This window comes from Alexandromys fortis, unplaced genomic scaffold, assembly GCF_014885135.2.
Source record: "Alexandromys fortis isolate MF-2015 unplaced genomic scaffold, M_Fortis_MF-2015_v1.1 scaffold_7, whole genome shotgun sequence".
In the NCBI taxonomy this organism is placed as follows: domain Eukaryota; kingdom Metazoa; phylum Chordata; class Mammalia; order Rodentia; family Cricetidae; genus Alexandromys; species Alexandromys fortis.
The window spans coordinates 10,181,929-10,203,272 of NW_026067920.1; positions in this window are offsets into that span (position 1 = coordinate 10,181,929).

Consider the following 21,344-nt stretch of genomic DNA (forward strand, 5'->3'; position numbering starts at 1 on the left):
AGTTTGAAATCTTAAAACCCATCCTCACTTGGACTGCTTGGACGTGGGTTTAAACTAATAGAGCCCTTTATTAGCTAGCCAGTGGCTATACTGGGTCTTTGGGATCCCAGCGTAACACCGAGCTTTTCTCAGGGTGAGACTCTAAGCACAAAACCATCTTCTAGGTTGACATACTTCAGTTAACAAGAACAGTTAGCCAGAAGCTAAAAAGCAAGGTTGGTATATTTAGAGATTTTCCAGAAAAATGGACTTTGATGGATTAAATGTACTTTCTATTTTGGCAGGTAGTGTTGTCTGTGTGTTGAGTTTTATGATCTGATGGTAATTCCATTATGGAATTAGTTGCGCTAAGATCTGGGGTCCTGTTACACAGTGACATACTTTCTCCACTAAGGCTTCTCCTCCAAAGCAAACAAAATTACCAGCTGGGAAACAGGTATTCAAATGTCCGAGCCTGCTGAGGGGACATTCTCCTTGAAATCACCATGTGGAGTCGTCTGTCCTATGATTTTTTTTTTTTTTTTTTTTGACTGACGAAGCAAAGACTAGCTCCTGGCTTACAGATGGTTTCTCGTGCTATGAAGACACCACCCAGAAATGGTTACCTGCAGCAATGCAGCTCTTTTCTGGGGCCATCATGAAGGACACCAGTGAAGGAAAACCTGAACAGTGGGAAGAACTCCAGGCAGTGCACATGGTTGTACATTTTACTCAGAAGAAGAGATGGCCAAGTGTGTGACTACATACTGATTTTGTGGGCTATGGCCAATTGCTTGGCTGGATGATTAGGGACTTGGAAAGAGCATGATTGGAAAATTTGGAGGAGGACTATGTGGATATCTATGATGGCTATTCTTGGTTGTCAGCTTGGAATTAACTAAAGCCAAATGTCTGGGTACACCTGTGAGAGATTTCTCTTAATTAAATCATTTGAAGTTGGAAGATCTGCCTTTAATCCAGATCTTTTGAGGTGAGAAGATCCACCTTTAAAGTGGGCTATACCTTCTGGTAGCAGAAGACACACACACACACACACACACACACACAATCACATGCCCATGCGCGTGCGTGCGTGCACACACACAGACACATTCTATCAATTCTGTTCCTTGCGTCAGGAGGCTGAGTTAGCAATTAGTAATCACAGAGTAACTGACAGAAAGCAATTGGAGTGCCAAAGGGTACCCTGGAGAGATAGGCACAGGATTTGGAGTGGCATCATTTTTTTTTCTGGTCTGGCAGAGCAGAAGATTCGTTTTGAGATGCCATCAAGGAGGATAGGTTAGCTTTTTGCTTCTCAGCCTCTCCGACCTACCAGGTTTTCATCCCAGCCTTTGAATCTCAAGTCTTATTTATAAATAGAACAAGAGACCAATAGAGGTTTAGTTAAGGCTACCTACCTTTGGCAGCAGTGACAGAGCTGGCACCCATAGTAATATAGTCCCCAACGTCAGGCTGCTATAGAAGTAGGCCAGTAACTGTGGAGTTGCAATCGCCAGCTGATATACCAGTAGATTAGGGTACAGTCACTGTGACGAAGTTAGAACAACAAAAACGATCATCCAAGGACATACAGAATTCCTTATTCCCTGTCATGATAATGCGCAAGCATTTCTTGTTGTCGTTTTATTTTCTCTACTTCCGAAAACTTCATGATTACATGCTAGAACAACTCAAGATACAGAAAGTCGGCAAGTCTTCCCTTCCCCTAGACAGACTACCCCAGGTGCCCCAGGTTAGCTATTCACACTCAAGGGCAGAAAAACCAACTATGGACTGAGGAAGCTAGCAGAGGTGTGATCTTCCCAAGGCATTGGAGTGTGAAATCTGCCCCCTTCCACCCTTCCTCTGCAGGAAGATGATCAGTTCCCTGGGATCCTGTTTGTCCCATCTCTTGGTCTAGGTTTGGTGGGATAGCCTCTCCCCTCGTCCTCCTAAGAAATCTCCATCCAACCATGAGAGATGAAAGTGTACCACCCCGTCGGTGTCTGTGTCCCTACTGCCCTTAGTGACAGTTGAAGCGGGGGCTGACTGGGGTTCCAACACTGCTAGTCATTCATGATGGAGGGGTTACCTTCCTCAGAAGGGACACTCTGAATGCCAGAAAACCATGGCCACTTATAAGTCTTTCTTTATGATTTCCACTCAGCTACTTAACATTAAACAGAGGTCTTCTCAATCCCAGATGAGAGGCCCCATCTCATGTAACAGGTGTGCTGGAGGTCATCTAGAATGCCACCAAACCCGTTTCCTGAGAGGGACAGAGAACTGAACATGAGGGAAAGGCAGAGCACCCAGACTGATGTGGAGAAAGGGTAAGCCATGGCTTTGTCCCTTTGGGTTGTGAGCTCCCAAAGGCTGAGAGGCCAGCAAATAAACTCAAGGTTTTCTGGGTCACATAGGTCCTCCCCTTGCCCTCTTCACCCCGTGCCTTACCTCTCTTTCTCCTGGAACTTCCAGGAACAAGAAGCCACCACCCCGGAAGCCTTCTTTCCCTTTCCTTGTCTGTTATGACCCTCTAAGTATCCTTCACTAGAAGGGAAATTTTACTTTCTATTCCCCCAAACTTAGGTTCCTTGGAGCTATGAGTTTTTGTCCCAAGAGGAGAAATGCTTCTTCTAGGAAACACAACAAATATTCTATTGAACTGAAATTTAAGACTTCCTCCTGGCCAATTTAGGCAGCTGATGCCCAAGGCAACTAGCTAAGGAAGGACTAATAGTGTTAAGAGGAGTGACTGATCCAGATGACCAGGAAAAATCTGATTGCTTCTCCAGAATGGAGGTAAGAAAGACTTTTTCCTGGAGTGTCTCTTGATGTTGCCATTTTCTGTAATTAAGGGCAATTGGAAACTACAGCCATCCAAACCAGTCAGGATGATAAATGGTCCAGACCCCTCAGGAATGAAGATACGATCCACCTCTCAAGTTAACGAAGCAAGCTGCCGAAGTGCTTGCTGAGGGTGGAGGAAGTTGTAAATGACAGCTAAGGCCACGTAACCATTACAGGAAGGAGGACCGTAACTGGCAGGAGTGTTTTCAATTTGTTAAGAATATCCTTGTACATACGTTAAGTCAATATTTGTGAATTCTTCTAGTTCTTTATCACACAGTATAGCATCAATTGAAATATTAGGGATTAAGCACTATAGATCTATATTGTCACATTCAAGCTATGGGACATTACAAGGTAAAACAGTCCTCAAAAGATTTTGGTGCCCAAGCTCTTAGGATTCCAGATCACATTCCAAATTCCACACGTCCAGTCATTGTCACTCCAAGATGACTGTTTTCTCTGATGGCTTTTCTTTTGCTTTTGTGCATTTGCTTAGTTCCTGTGGCCTTGTTTTTTCTCTTTGGGAATAAGAATGTATACTTGATACCATTATACGAAACTTGTTTTGATCTTTATTAGAGGCTTGCATGTAAGGAACTTGGAGTTTTTCTTAAGTGTTGAGATTTGTAGGAATTTGATGGACATTTTGAGGTGGACAATATTTTTTATCCATCTATGTATTTTATGTCCTGGCTAAAGCCTCCCCCACTCTTCTCTTCCAGACCCTTTCCCCCATCCCCCTTCCCACCCCCAAAGCCTCTCCTCTTCATCTCCATCCAGGAATCCAGGAAAGCAAAGTTTTTTTTTTTTTTTTTTTTTAATGAGTATCAGCAAAACATGGTATAGCAAGTTGCAGTAAAACTAAGTTCCTCCCCAGGTGTTAAGGCTAGGCAAGACAACCCACTATGAGGAGTAGGGTCCCAGTAAAAGAGACAGCCCCCATTCCTGCTGTTAGGAGTGCCACAAGAGAACCAAGCTACTCAACTGTAACATATATACTGAGAGTCTAGGTCAGTATCATGCGTGCTCCCTGGTTATTGGTTCATTCTTTGTGAGACCTTGTGAGTCCAGGTTAGTTGATTTTATGAGCCTTCCAGTGGTATACTTGGCCTTTCTGGCTCCTCCACTCCTTTCTCCTCCTCCTCGGCAGGATTCCAGAACTCTGCCTAACATTTGTCTGTGTGTCTCTGCATCTGCCAGGCACCAATCTGGTCACAGAAGAGGTTCAGGCTAGTAATCTAAGTTGGGGTCCTCCTTATAGACTCCTGGGATATTCTCTTGCACCAGACTTTCTCCTGAACCTGAAACACCTTTCCCAGCAGTCCCCTTCAGTACTCTCCTGCCCCAGGCCCCCTCACCTGATGGCTCATGCTCCCATCCCCACCTGCCCTTAGTCCATTCATGAAATCTCTATATTTCCCCTTCCCAGGGAGATTCAGGTGTCCCCCATGAACCCCGTTTCTTACCTAGTCTCTTGGTCTGTGGAGTGCAGCATAGTTTTCCTTTATTTTACAGCTAATATTCAGTCATGAGTGAGTGCATACCATGTTTGTCTTTATTGATCTGAGTTACCTCACTCAGGATGATTTTTTTTTCTAGTTTCCTCCATTTGCCTGCACGTTTCTTGATCTTCTTGTTTTTAACAGCTGAGTAGTACTCATTGTGTAAATTACCACATTTTCTTTATCCATTCCTTAGAAGAGGGCCATCTGGGCTGTTTCCAGGTTCTGGCTATCATGAATAAACCTGCTGTGAACATAGTTGAGCAAATGTCTTTGCAGTATGGTTGAGCATCTTTCCGATATATGCCTAAGATTGGTATAGCTAGGTCTTGTTATGGTAGGTTGGTTTCCAGTTCTCTGAGAAACGCCACACTGATTTCCAACGTGGCTGTACAAGTTTACTCTCCCAATAGCCATGGAGGGGTGTTCCTCTTGCTCCAAAGTGGACTGTATTTTATATTATGAAATAAACTTGAGATTGGGGAAAGGGAACACCATTATGGTAAATATTTTTAATATTTACATTAATCATTATTTTTAAGATTTATTGATTTGTTTGTTTGTGTGTATGTGTATGTATAGTTTTGGGTGGTATGTGTATATGTACTTGCACAAGACTATGGTTTTTAAAGTGATGTGCTTCTGTGTAAGTTAGTTGACAGAGGGTGGATTATGATAGTTGGTTTTAATGTTAACAACACAAATTAGAATCACCTAAATAGGAAGCTTCAGTTGAAGAAGCTTACTTTAACTGATGTGGAAAGACCCACAGGTGTGTGTGGCACCTTCTGGTAGCAGCCCAGAAAAAAAGGAGACCTGGTGGAAGGAAAATACGTTACTATTTCCTTGGTTGGCCTTCCCTCTCATCATCCACTTGACTTTTCCCATTGCTGCTTCTACTCGTGCCTTCACTGATATCAAAACCAGAGTTTCCAGGCTCCCACTGTTGACTAAAGACAAGATTAGGGCTCTCCAGGGACCTTCCAGCTTTTCCAGATCAGATGGGGCTGCAGAGGCCCCCAGCCTCATCGACTGCACAGTTTCCAGGCTGTTGGCCTTTCTAGCAGGAGAAAACTACTGCTCTTACTTTAACAAAAGCTGACTTAAAGGATTCTTTATACATATATCCAGGCTATCCATCCTGTTCTTCTAGAGAACTCTAATACACCATGAGAAGAGTAGGAGATTTCTAGCTCCAAAGGAGCTAATTCCTTGTGACTCTTTCCATCTGTATTGTTAGCAGCTCTGATGGATGGATTCTATCGATATTCATTTGCACCTCACCTTATTCAGCTATTCTAAACAGTGGCCCTCTCTTCTCCCTCACATTCATTCCTTTGAAACAGCTAGACAAATAGAAAAATCTATCATCTATCTATCTATCTATCTATCTATCTATCTATCTATCTATCTATTTTTCTTCATCTTTCTATTACTCTTATTATCTGACTTTTATCAAATGTTTGCTTAATAATTGCTTTGCCTAAGAAGTTTCATGGCTTCAGGAGCTTCTAACTCTCCAGTGGTTTTATTAGTGACATGATTTTTTAATTCCCCGGTGCATAACCATACAGCGCATGCGAAGATGTATGCAGTCAAGGGACTTACCTCAAACTGCAGTCCTGTTACCTTGTGAGATAGGCTAGAGCGCCCCTTTCATTGACTCCGCCCCACCTACTCTTTTGGGTGGTGTTTATGGATTGGACAGTTCTGTCTCCCCAAAGCCTGATGTTGACACTCTAGTTCTCCATGTGGCATGAGGATATAAAGGCCTTTGGGAGTTGAATAGATTGTGAAGGTGGACCACTCGTGAGTACAGTGTAGGAGTAGACTTGTGAGAGAGGCTCCCGAGAGGCTCTCTGTCACACATGGACAACGAGAAAGTAGGGATGTCTGTAAACTAGGAAGAACTCATCTTCAACTTTATTGCACTAGCAGCCTAACCTTGGACTTCAAGCCTCCAGGCGAGTTAGAATGAGTTTCCCAGGCATGACAAATCACCAGGTCTGGGACGACTGGCTCTAGAAACCCAAACTTACTGCAGTCGTTTGCTTAGTTTCTTCCCTAGGCTTTTGTTAAATGCGCTTTATTATTATTTTTATTACATTCTGCTTTCCCCAAACCATATATGTGTTTCTGCCTATGCGCCAGGTCATGCATTTTCAGTTTGAAAAATCAGTGACTACACTGTAGTCATTAGATGAGTGGAATTGGGAAATGGACACCTGAGGGACCATGTAGAGAAAAAAATAAAGTCTTGCTTGGTGTTTACTCTAAAGCTGTCTGGCTTACCGTGAGGAGGAAGCCCGAGCTCACAAGTGTGATAGTCATCTGTGCTGACTTACAGCCCAGCAGCCAAAGATAACAACAACAACAACAAAAAGGCAGGAAGAGAAAGAATTCGTAATGTTTATCTTCTCTAATTCAGATATAATTATGGGTTTATTTACAAAATAAAATGATAAAGTGTTCTGAATTTGGGGCAGGTCCAGTGGCTTTTTTTTTCCTGAAGGAAAATAGAGCAGAGCTTTGGATGGGTGCCCTTGGGAACAGGCTCACTGAAGCCTTTTGCCCCTTGACTTTTGGCCTGCACATCTAGAACTCATGACTCATTAAGCCTAGGGCCTGCTGTCCAGGTTCATATAGCTGAGCTTGCCTGGGGTGTCTAGGACACTGTTTAAACACCCATGGTGGGGTGCTAGGCTGCTCTTCATGGGAGGTCTGGTCTTCTGATTTCTCTTTGCAGATTTACTCTGTGTCACACTTGTCCCACGTCGAAACTTCAGAGTGACAGTTAGTGGCTCTGGGGCTCCAACTCTTGGTCTCCCTTTATTTTCTGTGGTACCTTTTTATGTTGGGTTTTCTCCCTTTCATCTCAGCACCGTGCAGCAATCTAACAGCCAAATCAAGGGGTCATTGTTGCGCAAACTTCTTATTCTGTCTATTCTCATGCCCTACTGTATTTTTCCTTTGCTAGCTACAGATGAAGCGGTACTTCATTCTCTGTAATGGTCCTATGCGCTGTTTATACAGGAACTGCCAGGATCAGTTTACTCCGTGTTTCCCTTCCCTTCTCTTTCCAGACCTTATCTTTGCATAATTTACTTTCAATAAAATGAGAGGGTAGGAATTCAAATGTAATAGGCTGAATGTTGCCCTTCCCCCAAGACTCCTACACTGAAGCCCTAATCCCTAGTGAGACTAAGATGAAGTCTTAAGGGTGGGATCTTGATCCAATAAGACTGGAGTCTTTACAATAAGAGATATCAAAAAGCTCAGCCTCTGAATTCGTGTTGAGAAGCTATGTACAAACCAAGAAGACACTCTCAAGAAGTCACCCTGGCAAGAACATGCATCTTAGACTTCGTGTTCCCAAACTCTTGCAAGCTGCCAATCTTTTTGCCACCCACTATAGGACATTATGTACATTCAATAGCACTTTTCGGAGTGGCTTGTTTCAATTAGACCTGTGAATTCAGAGAGCTTTCATCTCTTTTCATGCCTCGGATTGGGACTTCTTTCCATCATCGCACACTGTCGCATAACTGTCACACACCACCGTCTATTTATTCATTGGCTGAAAGATATCTTGGTTGATTTTAACTTGGGATTTATGCATGGAGCTGTAATAAAGATTTATGCACATGTTTTGTGTGTACATATGTTTTGAATTCATTTGTACAAATACAAGAGTGTGGCTGCTACATTTTGTCATGACAGTATGCTTAATTTGTAAGGAACTATCTGGATGCCTGCCTAAGTAGCTGCAGCATTTTCTATGCCCAGTGAATGAGACTACTCATTGCTACATCCTGGCCATCACTGGTAATCACTGATATCTTAGGTTTTAATAATTGTGCTGGCTAGTTTTATGTAGACTTGACATAAGATAAAGTCACCTTGACTGAAAAACTGGCCCCATCAGATTGACCTGTGGTATATTTTTCTCAATTGAAGATTTACGTGGAAGGGGTCCCTCACTAAGGATGTTGCCGCCCCCAGGCTTTTGGTCCAGGGTGCTATAGGAAAACATGCTGAGCAAGTTGTGGGGAACCAACTAGTATGCAGCACTCTTCCATGATCTCTGTACCAGCTCCTGCCTTGAGTTTCTGCTCTTCACTTTGATTCCAAGCTGTAGGATGAAATGAGCCATTTCCTCTCCAAGTTGCCTTTGGTCATGATGTTTTTCTACTGCAATGGAAACCCTAAGACAGTGATTCTAGCAGATGAACAGAAGCAGCTTCTGTTTTCATCTGAAATGTCCTCCTGCTGGGTGGTGCTGAATGCATTTTCATTCGCTACCTGTAGATTTCTTTGCTGTGATGTCTGTTCAAGCCTCTTGTTTATATTCTTTCTAATTGAGATGTTCCCTCAGTGCTATGCTTTAAGAATTATTTTCACAGTTTGGATACAAGTCCTTTATTCAGCATGTGTTTTGCAAATATTATGTAATTTTGGTGGCTCATCTTTTTATTCTCATAATAGTGTCTTTTGCTCTTTTAAAACTCAACGAAGATGAACTAATCAGATTTTATTTCAGGGAATGTTCTTTTAGTTTTGTGTCTAAAAAAATTGTTGCCAAGTTCACTTAGGCTTGCTTACATCCACTTCTGGAAGACACAGTGCAGTGTTTTATGTTCATTAGGACCATTCTTTCTGAGCTAGTTTCTGTGAAATACGTAAGAACTGTTTGATTTCTTTCCTCCTCTCCTCCATGCCCCTTTTCTTCCTTCTTCTCCTCCCTCTTCTTCTCTCCTTTCTTTTACTCTCCAACTGTCCCTCCCTCCCTTCCTTTCTTCTGTTTCCCTCCCTCCTTTCTTTTATTTCTTTGTTCTATCATGTTGTTTTAGCATTTAAAAAGGAAATATCTTATTATAGTTATTTTGGCCAAAGTTGACTTAACCTAAAAGTTGATGACAAGATGTAGACTGCACATGTCACCCAGCTGCTCATAATGCATATGACCTTAGCACAATTCAAAATTGAGACATTAATGCTGATTCAATAACATTAACCAAATGCAGATTTCAGATAGATTTATTATTATTATTTTATTTTATTACTTTAAAAATACCAATCAAAATTCTCACTTCCTCCCCTCCTCCCACTTCCCTCCCACTCCCTCCACACACACCCTACTCCCCTCCAATCATAAGAGAAGGCAAGGCACCCTTCTTTCTCGTTGTCCATCTGTGACAGAGAGACTCTTTGGTGCCTCTTTCATAAATCTGCTTTCAGCCTTATACTACATGAGTTTATCTCAAGGATCAACTTTGTTGAAAGGGGGAACTGACTGCCATAGGCTGTCCTGTGACCTTCATGTATGTGCTACAGGCTTCCTACCCTTCCTGTTCACACACAAATGTGTGTGTTTGCCAATGTGTGTGTATGTGTGTATATTATATACATATAATATATATGTTTGTAGGTGAAAACAATATTAAAATATATAAAAATCTATCCTAATTTCCAATAGTTCTAAGTTAGTAAATTGGAAATAATCTTGGTCCTTTCAAATAATTGCTTAAATTAACAGATATTGTCTTGGGAATTGCATGCCTAGCATTTTAAGGGCCCACTGTGAATTATTTTGAAATTAAATTCCTTAATTTGAACTTTTCCTTAGGGGCTGGAGAGCTGTTGCAGCCATTACGAGCACTTGTTGCTCTGGTAGAGGACCCAGGTTCATTTCCCAGACCCACCTCAGGCTCTTCAAAGCCTTCTGGACAATCAGATCTACTCTCCCGGTGTCACGGAGGTCAAGTCCAGCGAGCCCTTGTTTTACCTAATAATGACCCCACTGAGCCATCTGCTGCTGTCATCTGCTGCTTTGGGCACCAATATCAAATGCTGCTGGCATCCCCTCCGTCCCCAGAAACAGCAGGACCGTTAGAAGGGCAGGATTCTGCGCTGCAAGAAGTAAACATAAATGACTCTGGTTATTCTTCGTAGACAGCTAGTATTTGAGGTAGAAAAGTTGAGAAGGAAGGGTGAAAGGAAGGTTCCCCTGGAAAACATGAGTCGTGGTAGAAAATCTCTTACAGGGTATCTTCAAACTGGTCTCTTTTATTATCAGTTACTGATATGTGACTAATTTTTCAGTTAAATTATCATAGTTACAGCTTGGTAGGAAAGACAGTATATACTCTCTAGAGTCTGGCACCACCTGCTGTGTCAAGAGTCCACTGAAGTCCCAGAATGTGTCCTCTGCAGACAAAAGGGAGATCATGCATTTCCTTAGAAGTAAACCCAGTACTAACTCTATTGGCAATTACTTCCTGGGAATAGGTGTTTCTCCCCTGCAGAAGCTGGACCTGGAAATCAGGTCAGATGAGGCCTCTGAGTTAGCAACTTTAGCCTTATATGAACTACGGCAAAACCCCGTGGCCAGTAAGAGCAGAGCTGGCCATGCTGAGCCCTGTTGTCCTTCTGAGATTTATGGCCGCTCTGCTTAGGCTGGAAGGGATAAGCAGTTAACCTCCACTCGCCCTGGCTGGCCTGTGCTCTCAGCTTGGGGGAGAAGGTGGGCTAGGAGCAACATGAACTCTTCTGCCCTGCTTTTCCACCTTAGCGAAGCCTGAGGCCAATCTCTCCCCATCTGAGCAGGTCACATATCCCAGAAAGCAGCTTGCTTCTTATGGGTTCCTGCAACATCCTGAAATGGACAGAAGTAAACACTGGGAACTGTGCAGGCCTCCGTGGGGTCAGCCCACAGCTTGGAGGTTGAAACCGGCTCCAGATGGGGTCAGGTGGGGAAACAGCAACCGCTGGCAAGTAGTTCCGTGTGCGGAAATCAAATCCAGCTCCACTGTCACTGTCAATGTCCTCTCGCTGCTGGGGATGAGTTTCCCCTTCATAGGAAAAACAGCCTGGGGAATATTGGCCTCAGGCAGAGGCAAACAATTTGTGGTGCTTTTGGTTTTAGCAGGTCCGGAAGGCCCAGAGGGTCAGGGCAGTGAACTCTCAGCTTCTCCCTGGTTGTGAACCAATAGAGTAGTTTTGAATGCCCAACACCTGTTGTCAGGGGGATGCTCAGACTCCATTCTTCTTTCTCATTGTGTAACACACCATACACACAAGGTTGCAAGGAACAACAGTGAAAACCTAAGATCGAAACGAATCCACAGCTCAGTCCTTCATAAAGTCAGCAGACACGTTCACTCGCGCAGAGGGGGTGGGGGCTGCTGCCCCTTAGATGCAAGATGGCAAAGCTCTCTGGTCTCCTTTTCTGATGTGGTCTTTCCTCTCCTCCCAGGCCTCTCTCCAGGTGACCCTCGTTTCGCCCGTTTTCCGTTTGCCACGCCTGGGTAGGTAGAACTCTGCCAATGTCATTGCTTCAGTGTTCTGTACTTCACATGGTCTGTGAGTGCTGGCTGGGAAGTTCTCCCTCATCTCTCCCATGCAACGCATCGGGGATAGTTTACCTGCCTGGCTCACTGGCTCAGCTCCCACCTCTCTCTCTCTCTCTCTCTCTCTCTCTCTCTCTCTCTCTCTCTCTCTCTCTCTCTCTCTCTCGTTCTCCACAAATGGTCAGCAGTACATCCCATGACCGTTTGTATGATGAGCCTTTACTCTGGCAGACAAGACTTTTCTCCTCCTCTGCCTCTCCCGCGGGTTATTACGACCATCTCCCAACTGGCCTTTCCTATGGGCCTCTCGTGCTTTAACAATAAGTAACCTGCACCAAAATGAGTTGCCTTTGCAATACCCAGTTCTGAGGTAGAAGTTTCCCGCCACTCCTGGTCATCCTGATACTCCTGTGTCACCCCCGCCGCTCCTGTGTCACCCCACTGATCCTGTGTCACCCCCGCCACTCCTGAGTCAGCCTTCTTCATCCACCCCTTCCCCCAGTGGCTTGCTGGTGCACTCCTCTGCGGGCCTCTAAACGCTATCCTGTGCCATCCACTACCATACCCTCTGGCTTCTTCCCTTCCGCCCTTACGTTTATGCTGTTCTCCACAATGACTCTCTACCCCAACTAACACTGCCCCTTGCTTCAGATCAGCCTAGATCCTCCTAGTCTCTGAATCTGGGTGGACGGTATCTGCCAGTGTTGTGTCCAGCACCAGGATGATCCCGTTGAAGGACTCGGCTATGCACCCTTCAGTTTTCTGTTTCCTTTGTCGGTTCTTTCCTGCCATCTCTGCTCGCTTGTTGTTTTAGGTGTCTAAGGCAGCCTGCTGGAAGAAAAACAGTGACTTCAAACAAGGGAAATGCATCGTCTCAGTTTGGGGGACAAGTCCCACGTGTTGGCCAGCCCCCTCCCATTCATGCTCCCAGGATAGCCTGTCCCTGCCCTGCCTAACTTCTCCTGGTGGTTGGCAACCTTCAGCCTCCTCCCCACAGCTCAGTCCCTCATCTCTGCCCTGAGTGTCACAGAACGTGGGATAATAATCAGAAGTAAAGACATAATTTAATAGTCCCTCTTCCTGTCTTGTGTTTGAAAGAATTAAACTCTACCATGCAATAGTATATTTTTTCTTTTGATTGATAGTTAATAAAATCCAACTAGCTTTGAAGCAGCAAAGACTGGGTACCACATTCCCTCCCCACACTTGACCCTGCCCTTCTCCATGCCCCACTGAGCATGGGACTGCTCCTCACCAGTCTCCACACTGGTGGGTGTGGCCAGTCTCCTCACCCACCTTGCAAGGAATCACCCGTGCCTCTCCTCTCTCACAGTATCCTTAAACCAGCCCCATGTATCTAAGTGTTATACCCAAAGAAAATAGCTAGGGCTTTATTCATCTCTGGATCACCTGCTCTGACAAACAGAAGATTCTGAATCCAGCATTGAGGGAATCTTCCTATGAGGAGCCCTGGCCCCTTAGTCCCTTGAGGCCCATGACAGATGTGTCTTTTTTTTTTTTTTTCACCTCAGAAGTTCCCTTCTTCAAATCCATAGCACAATATTCTCCTGCCCTTGATGCACAAGAGCTAAGTGGTGGGTCCAACTCATGTGTCCCAGGGCAGTTCAAAGAATATGGGAAGTGTACCTCTTCTCTGTGGACCATTCTTCGGCCTTAAAGGAAAGGAACTTCTCATACATGACAAGAAATGGACGATATTATATGAAGAGAAATAAGCTGGTCACAGGACACACGTTGCATGATTCCCTTCCCATGAAGTACCAGTTGTCAAGTCCGAGCAGATGGAAAGTGAGGCTCTGATTGGCAGCTGCTGTGGAAAGGGGTGGAGGAGTTAACGTCGCAAACAGCCAGTGTTTGCTTGGAAAGCCGATGAGATCTGGAGCTGGATGGGAGGCACAGCCGCAGTGGGGACACAGTGGATGTCACAGAGCCAGTCACATAGATAACTAAGGGAGCTGTCTGAGTGGAGGGTGGAGCTGGGTACAAGACGCACACTTGCTGGGAAAACAATGATATGGATGGGGCGGAAGGTACTGAGGACGTGTCGTAAGGAGCGCTGTCACAGAGATGTGGCCTTGTTCAACTGTGTGTTATTGAACTCGTGACAAATGAGGTTGAAAATGTAGGCAAGAAAGCCACATGGGTGATGGATAGCTGATGCTGGACCCCGTGTCTCTTCTCTTGGACTTAGTGAAATGAGAACTGTCAGGCTCAACCTTGAGGGTGGCGTATGTTGTGTTTTGGGGTATTTCTGACATGCTGCCTGGCTCATTTCCAGGAAGAGGACAGTGGAGAAGTAGGTAAGATCAGGAAGCTCTTGGCTGCAGCTCAAGAGAGCACCTCTTTCCACACATGGTGGAGAAGGGCTGCCAGCTGGATACCGGGAGGAGCATGTGATGTTACCGGGCTTCCATGTTCTGAGGAAATCCTGGCTCGTGTATGAAATGGAAACTTTGCAGCTCTGTTTTATTCATGGCTGTTGCAAGAGTTTCCACATTTGCCAGAGGAAGCAGTTGCCAGAAGTAAAACACACGGAGAGTGAAGGATGCATCTTTCTCTCCCCACACATGGGCAAACCATTAAAGAGGATCCAGGTCCAGCGCTGACCCCTCAGGTGCTCGGGGGCTGCTGGGTGGAACTTTTTCCTTTTCTTTTTTAGTCATAGGGGAAGAGAAACCTTCTCCACGTACTGCGCCCATGTGAAATTTATGGCTTAGGGACTTTTAACCCAGCTAGCATTCGTTCGCCTTTGGCAGGAGGTGCAAGCCTCCTTTAACAGAAAAGTGGTTATTTGTCAATGTGTTCACACACTGGAGCCAGAGGAGACGGGGTCACATGACATGATGCTGCCCTGCTGGATAGGGTGCTGTCCTAATTTCGTTTTTGTTGTAGTGACTATAAAAAAATACCCTGATTGAAAGCAAGATATGGGGTACAAGATTCATTTGAGCTCTAAATTTCAGGCAATGCTTCACTATCCTCAGGAAGTCACGGTGGTAGGCCCTTTAAGAAAACTAGTCACATCACACCTATGTCAAAATCAGGGAGAAATGAATGTCCTTATCTCTCTTTACTCCTATTCAGTCTAGAGCCACAAATTAGGGAGGTGGCTTATCCCCCTGCAGGCTGAATCTTTCCACATCAAGTAAAGCAGTAAAGAAAATCCCCCCCCCCAGACATGCCCACAGGCCAGTCTGCTGTGCCCATCCTTCCCTGAGAGTCTCTTACTTCTCAAGTGGTTTGGGTTGTGTTGAAAGTTAAGCTAACCATCACAGGAGGATCCATGATGTGAGGCAGGACAGAAAGGAAAACGTACCACTGGAGATGGGCTGAGGGCAGTGTGGGCAGAGATGGGTATTAAGGATGGACAGGTGGAATGGGGCAGAGGGGCTGAAGCTGAAGGTGAGATCTTCCCAGAACCAACAGAATTCATGTTGTAGAGGATCTTGACCACTAAAAAAACAGTTTGGACTCATTAGCAGACCCGAGCTTGCCCTTGAACACTCAGCTGAGGTGTCATACTTTGGGTAGACTATTCCAGTCGTCTTGTTTATGAGTACAGAAAAGACTACAAACAGTTGTAAGGTAGTGTCAATGACTTTTCTTCCCTTCCCTTCTTCCCTCCCTGCCTCCTTCCCCCTCCCTCCCCTCCCTCCCTCCCTCCCTCCCTCCCTCCCTCCCTCCTTCCCTCTCTCTTTGTAATTTTTCTTTCTTTCCTTTTGAGATAGTGTTTCTTTATAGAAACACTGTTTATCCTGGAACTCACTCTATAGACCAGGCTGGCTCTGAACTCACAGAAAACCACCTGCCTCTGATGTCTTGGTTGTCATGGCTGTGGCTATTGTCTCTACATTGTCTCTAATGTGGTAGCCAAGCCTTTCCATTGATAAGTGACTTTATGAGGTGGGGGAAGGGAGGGATTTAAGAACAGGCAGAGCTGGCCAGAGCAGGCTGGAGTGCGTTCACAGACCGCATGTCTGCCACTCAGGGAAGAGAGGCCCAAGCCACTCACATAGACCTTCTGCTTTCACCTTGGTTGCTCATCAGTCTCTAGACTGCGGGCTGACAGGACAATACTTCTGGACACCTGTACTGATGGGTAGTGACTTTCTGAGCACGCTCCGATAGCCAGCCCTTATGAATGTGGAAATGCATGGCAAATTCTCACCTCTAACACAGCCTTCTCCTCCACATGGCTGCCACTCAACCAGGAATGCAATATGCAGATATATACGATGATGTATTTAGTTAAGAAAGTTTGGCATCAGCATGGATACAGGCTTGGAAATTGTGTACGCCCCGGTGCTAGCTGTTACTCCTGGAATGAACAGCAGTAGGAAGTCCATGCATCACACATAAGTTCCCTAAAAGCAGCCCTATGAGGACTATGTCAATATGGAGGAGGGCAGCCATTTTTCTAGAACTCATTTGTCTGTAGGAAAATCTGGTGGGGATAACTAAGGAAAAACATTCTCCTGCTCATTACTGAGGACTTTATTTTTTAAAACATTGTACCTCTCCCACTAAGTATTTAGATAGAAACTGAGTTGTTGAAGTGGCCCCCTCCACTTCCCCAGCAATCCTTCATAAACTCTCGTCGCCTTTGTCTTTTTTAGGCCATCAGTTTCACAAAACTGCAAAGGGCTGACACATACCGATTTCCAGGACGCGTTTCCAGCAACCTTGCCAGATGGACATCATCGATCAATCTCGTGGCATCCTCTCCTCCTCATTCTTATTGCACGATTGAGCAACGAAGCACAGCAACACGGACAAAGGCCCAGGGAGGCCAGAGTCTGAAGCTTCAGATGTCCCCACAGACTGTTTAAAACCTATTATTCTTTTATTTTTAAGCTTTTGCATTTGTTTGTTTGTGTTAGAGATACGGGGCAATGGCACCATGGAGGTCAGAGGACAGCTTGTAGGAACTGGTTCTCTCATTGTACCATATAGCTCCTAACGAGGGTTCCAGCTCAGGTCTTCCTGTTTGGTGGCAGGCCCCTTCACTCACTGAGCCATCTTGCTGGCCCACAGCATTCTAAGGCCTAAATAAGCTACTTTAGTCAATGCCCCAGCAGCTTTTATTAGAGTGGCGCTATTCTTCATCCTGTTACACAGGCCTGGAAGTTAAAGCCAGCGAGTTGCACCAGTTTCCCCAGGTCAGGTCTAGAGAAGAAGCAAGCTATGCGGAGACTCTGCTGAGCCTCCTCCCAAACGTCATGAACCACAAAGCTCCATAAAGGTGGGACAGTTACTGGAGATGAGAGTCAGAGATGGAATTTCGAACTTGTTGCTTTAAAGTAATTTATTTACTGGGGAGGCATACGTTGGGAGGTCTGAAACTGTTGTAAGAGCAGCGGTCTGCGTCCCGGTCTGCGTCCCGCTGCCCAGCTAGCTTAGCACCCAAAATAATCACACGGAAATTGTATTAATTAAAACTGCCTGGCCCATTAGCTCTAGCCTGTTATTGGCTAACTATCACATCTTGATTCAACCCATTTCGAATAATTTGTATGTCACCACAAGGTTGTGGCTTACCGGGAAAGATTCAGCATGTCTGACTTTGGAGACTCCATGGCGGCTCTCTCTGCCTGCCTTCTTTCTCCCAGCATTCAGTTCTGTCTTTCACGCCTACCTAAGTTTTTGCCCTATCAAAAGCCCAAGGCAGTCTCTATTCAACCAATGAAAGCAACACATCCCACACCATGAAACAACTTGTGGGTGTTGGTTCTCTCTTCCGCCATGTGGGTTCTGGGGATCAAACTAAGGTCCTCAGACTTGGCAGCAATCACTTTTACTCACCGAGCTATCTTGTACATGCTTACATAGCTTTTTTTTTTTTTTTTTTTTTTTTTTTTTTTTTTTTTTTTTTTTTTNTTTTTTTTTTTTTTTAAATCTCTTCTTAAAAACCTCATTAAGCAGAAACCTTCAAAGAATTTCCAGAAACTGCCTGAGCATCTTCAGAGCATTCTTCAGGACTTCGTCTTGGTGTCTAGTGTGACACACAGTCTCTGTGGCCTTGCTCCAGACACCGATGTTTCTCTTCACTTAGGCTCTGTATCTGTGAACTGCCACTTACTGCAAACCTGGGAACTCATGCTAAGATCCAGCGAGATAAGCCACATTCCGGAATAAGCACATAGTTGCTCCACAGTGTATGTCATGTGAGGTTATTAAAATAAATCAATGGATTAGAGAGATCAGAGGAAATTCTATGTTCAGAACTGAGCTATTGAACGGAACGTTCTTTGGAAGCCACAAAGAGAGGCAGGCCTGTAAACGGTAGACAAGAATACATCACATTAGCCCAGAGGCTCCGGCCTCTGCTGAAAGACAAGAAAGGCCATGGATGGGGGCTGAGGAGTGTTGCTATGGGCCAAACTGTTGCAGAGGGAGCAAGCGTCATAGAAAACTAAGCCAGTGCCACCTACAAGAGTGCCATCTTGTAATAAATAGAGCTGGAGCAATAATTAAGATTCGGTAACATCAATAGGAGCAACTTCAACCTTAATTCAGTGTACCCATGGTCCGAAGCTGAACTCTGAATATACATGTTTCTCCAAAATTCCATGTTGAAATGCTAACTACATAAGTGACAGAGTGTCCAGATGTGGTCTACAGGGGGTGCATTAATGTTGTCCATGTCAGTTGGTGCTCTTGGAGAAAAGAGTCCAGAATTTCCTTTCCTTCCACAGCCAAGGGTGCCAAACAACAAGCTGGAAAGACTGGTTGGACTCTCGAGGTGGTTTTCTTGTGGAAAATCTCTAGGGTGAAAAGAACTTTTTTTTTTTTTAGTTCAAGAGTGTTTGTAGGCAGAGAATCTAGTTGTGGATCTCTGTGGACTGCCTGGGACTTGAACACATGAAGACTAGACTGCATATATGCCATGTAATTGGAAGAAAGAATGATTGCAAGTGTAGTGCGCAGAAATGCAGGTTTCCAGGTTGAAGATAAGTGGACAGTGAGAACTGCGGAAGGAATAATTACATGTGTAGATTATTAATGGAGAAATCATAATCACAATCATTTTCTTTTATCCTTTGAATGATGCCTTTGAGAAGCCCTAATGTTTCTGCACAGTTTTCCAGATCTGTACTCAGGCAGTTGCAGGAAGCAATCTTCAGCTTTAGCAAATCAGGAAGAAGAGGAACATACCCTGGAGTTAGAACTCAGATAGCCTTTGGGTGGTCAGACTTCTGTCTATTCCAAGTGTGACCCTGTTAATACCCAGACTATCCTTCCCTAGTGACCTCTACAGGTTGACTTAGGATTTCCAAGTAGTCTTAGATACTTCATAGTTTCTGAAGTGACAGGATTTCTCTGGATTATATTACACATTTCGTGTCCAGCCTTGGAATCATGTTTAACTGGAAACAGTATGTAAAATATATGAAGGAGGTGGCAGAAAGCGATGCATTTGAACACCATCTGTTTGGTTGCTTTCAGGCAGCTAAACGGTACTGCTATCTCTTCTGCTAATAGGACATTCTCAAACTTTGGGTGACATTGGAGTGAATGGGCATTGGAATATCAGTGTGCTTCTTTGTTATCATTTATTTGACTATTACTAACATAGCTCTAAAAGAATTTTTGGTTAGATTTTAATGAAACTATTTTTCTCATTGTTTAGGGTTTTGAGTTGTACTCTCAGCTGGGAATCAGTGTTACCTGAAGTCTCTAATCAAATACCTTTGTTGTTGTTTGTTTTCTCTTTCAAGAAACGGTTTCTCTGTGTAGCCCTGCTGTCCTGGACTCACTTTGTAGACCAGGCTGGACTTAAACTCACAGAGATTTGCCTGCCTCTGCTTCCCAAGTGCTGGGATTAAAGGCGTGCATCACCACGGCCTGGCAGCTAATCAAATATCTGATCTTGTTCTTTTAGACACAATTCTCTAGGAGCTGGAGAGAGGGCTGTGTCATTAACAGAGCTTATTGTTCTTGCAGATGGCTGGGGTTCTCTTCCCAGGAGCTCCGTGGCAACTCACAACCGCTACAACTCTTGTTCCAGGGATCTGGCTTTTCAGTAGACTCCTACATGGACGCAGTGCACTTAACTTTGTGCAAGCAAACACATGCAACAAAAATAAAATAAATAATAAAGAACTTGCTAAAAATATGTACAAATTGTTAAAACTGATGAATTGAGGTCTGGTTTTGGTGGTTACAATATTCCGTATGAAACTAGGTTTTAGGACTATCTTGTGTAAACGGTAAAGAGGATAGTTTTAGATTTCACGAATTCTGGAATATTCTGTGTCTATTCCACTAGAAAATTGACATCAACCTTTAAACACCAATTACTTTGATGGTTGTGTGGGGCTGGAGATGACATGCGGCCTCTCTTTCATAGGCAACTAGTGGTGAAGGCTGGGGTATGGGTGGTGAGAACGGGTTTATAGACAGAAAGGGGCTTGAGGTTCTCAGAGCATAGGGTCCAGTTAAGCCTCCCTTTCACAGTCTTTTCTGCTTTACTTTTCTTCCATCTGCACAATTAAAGCTTGCTTTCAAAGGAGAAAGCCAGAGCAACAGAGTTTGGGGGCTTGGGACACGGATGACCTGAAGTATGTTTTCTTCTTATTCTGGCGGATAATTCCAAATGAATGGCGCTATTTCAAAGCCCTCGGTGATTTAAAAGTGGGCACATCTGCTCCTCCAGTAGATTTTTATTGCTGTGAGATAGTTGAACATCAAGTAATAAAACTGCACTATCCTGCATTTTAGCCTCTGCAGATTTGGAAATCCTTTCCCCAGAATTTGTCCAAATTCAAGACGATCCTTCTCGGAATTCAGTGCTCATCCTGCAGAGTGAATTTCTAAATAAATTTAACAAGGAGGTGAATGATAAGCCACCACATTAGGGGAGGTGCATTTGGTCAGTGGGACCCCCAGCATTATCCCCCATTAACTGTCTTTGCTTTGCTCCTGCCTAGAATAAGTGGGCTTTAGAGAATGTAAACAGTGTCTTACTTCGTCTGCTTACTTATAGGACAGACAGTGCCCTAGGCAGTGCCCTAGGGGCAATTTCCAGTGACTAAGCCTCACTCTGTGGTCACAACAACTCTGTGAAGCCACCTGGAAGACAGTAAAGAAAGTGCTCAAGGTCATAGGCAGAAATGGCTAGGCAAAATGGGTGTTTAGGCAACTGACCAAGAGCACATATGTCAGACAGCCTGGAGGGTGGTGTCAGATGACTAGGGAATCTCAAACCTAGATTTAACTTGATATTATTTAGGCTAATTCCAAATCTAGTCCCTGATTCCTCTTCTGACACAGGATCCAAGTGGCAGCTTATCTGGATTTAGTTACAGCCAACAGCTAGAGGAAGGTAAGTGTCTTCACTTCTCGGGAGGCTCTTTGTTTGCAGTATCCTATCTAGACTTGAGACTCTACAAGGTTTTGAAACAAAAATAAGATGAATGTCCTGCCCTAAAGCAGTCATCCTCAAAATTTCTCTGCTGGTTAATGCTTTTTCATGTCTCCTGTTTTCTTGTCTGTGTTTCTGAGAGCCTAGCACCATGTTCCTTGTGTCCCATTCTTTTAGAGATTTCTCACCTTGTTCCTTTCTCACCAGCTGAGCCCTCAAACACATCTCACTGGGCAGATGTCTCTCTGTCAGAGTTATTCACTGGACCACTGA